This window comes from Sardina pilchardus, chromosome 16 (genome assembly GCF_963854185.1).
Source record: "Sardina pilchardus chromosome 16, fSarPil1.1, whole genome shotgun sequence".
Lineage (NCBI taxonomy): Eukaryota > Metazoa > Chordata > Actinopteri > Clupeiformes > Clupeidae > Sardina > Sardina pilchardus.
Window position 1 is genome coordinate 2995829 of NC_085009.1, and position 2500 is coordinate 2998328.

The following is a 2500-nucleotide window of genomic DNA, read 5'->3' on the forward strand; positions in this document are numbered from 1 at the left end:
GGTGTGACGTCATCTCCATCAAACCTTGAAATGACTTCCTGTATTTCATTCAAGGCCATCCTTGATAAAGTGTAACCACCGGTATGGCTGCAGTTGACATTTTCTCCAGTGGATTTCAAACCAATTAATTCTCACTTATCTAGGATTTCAAAAAATATGCCTACCCCATCGGGGAAACTCAGCTATGGGCATACTGTAATCATTCTGTCTTTCATTTCCTAAAGATTTTCAGTCATTCATGATTTTCAGCAGCATACTCTCTCACAGATTTTCACGCACACAGCTACTCGTCACGATCATTCACTTTCACCTGCGGTCTGAACCATCTGACCAGACGTTCAACTGATATCAACATGTGTGATATCAGATCCGATGTTCAGAACCTCCACTCACTCACTATATAGTGAATAATCACCATATCACAGAGATGAGTGGGCCAGGAAACCTTGTGGCATCTCTCTGCCATCAATGCCCAAAAAATCTCATTATTTCATAATCTTCTTATGACATCACAAATACATCTGATGACTGATAGATGACATCACATGACTTCAAAAAGAAAAACTCTTGCTCAGGCCACTGGCCAGACTTTGCAAATATGCGGGCACACTGAACAAATCGAGGGAAAGTGGGGACTGCAAAATAAGCACTTCAATCAACTGTACCGGCCAGTTAGTTATTGTCTGTGGAAGAATATGCCACATTTGCATGCAAAAGTACATTCATGGGCATGCCTTCATATCAGATTACATTCATGGATGGCTAAGACTGTAGGAACATAGATACAGAGATTTTCTTACAGAGGGAGATGGCAGATAGCTAATCTTAGCTTAGCATCAATGATTCTTATCCACCTATATGGAGAGGAACTGTCAATGTCTCATAAGACAATATATATATTTATTTTTTTAGACCTTTTTTCATTTTAGATCATAACAGTGGTAATTTAACTGCAATGGGCCGAACTGATTTCACAAAAATAGGAGTTAGCTTGGGCTACTTAGCCACTCCCATAGGATTCCACTTAAAACCAAGTCCAGGACCCACTGTCACTATGCCAGTTCACCCCAAGGTTGCAATCTCCCTGTTCAGAAGATCTCTGTAGATACTGAAAAGCTCCAATGAGAGTCGAGGATAGCCAATCCACGCAAAGAAGCAACACAAGGCCCTGTCTGGAGACAATGACACTAGTGTGGTGACCGTAATTATGACATCACGATGGTGACATGCATCGCCATGGAGATAGCCTTACCAGAGTGGAGGTAGCGTAGTAAGGAGTTTGGCTGCCTGGTAACAACACGGGCTGCAACACAACACACAAGGAGCAGAGGGCAGTTACACACCAGGGGCAAATTCACACAGACAAAGGGGGCAAATGAGAGACAGAGAAAGAGGAAGAGACGGGGGAAACAGCAGAGGGTGGTCACAAACAGAGGGCGTGAAACAGTTACAGAGTAAGAGTGTAAGAGTCAAAAATGGCAGGTAAAGGGGAACGTACTGTACACATACTGTAGAAACTACAGGCAAGAAGGCGGCATAAATAGTGAAAAGGGAAAATGTAGACAGAAAGAAAGCAGATGTAGACAGAAAAGATAAGAAACACTGCAACTACATAAACAGAGACATCAAGGCTACCACATCAAGAGGAGCTCAGTCCCACAAGGAAGAAAGAGTCCGTCACAATCACAGGCAATGTATCTATTAGGCTACATAATGTCCAGAAGATAAAGAATGAGTATGAGTTCCAATGACTGAACTAGTTCAACACACACAGGGGTGATGGAACACATCAGTGAGTTACTACAGGGAGGGTTCAACAGAACAGTGACCACACAATCTGTGAGGTAGCAATGCGGTAGGACACAAGACAGAAACACATATGACTAACATTCTGGGGCACAGCTCCTGTTCCTTGGGCCGTTGGCAAAATACAATAGTAGAGGTTTCAACACACTGGGCAATTGGGGCAGTAGGTCTCCACACAAAGAGGGGGAGTGGAGAGAGGGGGGGTAGTTGTACGCACAGAGATGGCTATGTCTGTACTGCTCTATGAGGTGTTGCTATATAAGGAGCAGACTACTTCTAAGTATAACAAGTCCTCTTCATTACAACTGAATTATAGCAGTCTCATTACAGCCTCATTACAGCCACACCTTAATACGTAATAACACATTTATGAGCCATCATTTCATTACTGCTGAGTGGAGTTCATTAGTAGGGAAAAATGAACCCAGCACACTCTGTGCTTATGATTGCACAACTGTAAAATATAAACGCAATATAATCAATATTGTCAACATTAGGAGCATATTATCTACTGAATATGTGGATTATAGTCACTACACTACCTCAAAATGTCATTTTGTTGTGTCGTAAATGAAATAAAAGCTCATAATTGTTCAATAAAAACTCCTCATCATCCATTCCATTCTGTAAGGGGGAAATCTGTCAAACAGCGATGTCAAAATACGGCTTCCATTAATACATGAGATGATCTGTA

General features: G+C 41.9%; 1 protein-coding gene across 2 annotated transcripts in view; it reads right to left on the reverse strand.

The window, feature by feature from the left end:
- LOC134060594 (disks large homolog 4-like) overlaps positions 1–2500 on the reverse strand; it is a 68045-nt gene that overhangs the window by 37772 nt on the left and 27773 nt on the right. For both annotated transcript variants that reach the window (XM_062517334.1, XM_062517335.1), the window contains exon 3: positions 1253–1303. The gene's annotated coding sequence lies outside the window, so the exon portion shown is untranslated. The remainder of the gene's footprint in view (positions 1–1252; positions 1304–2500) is intronic.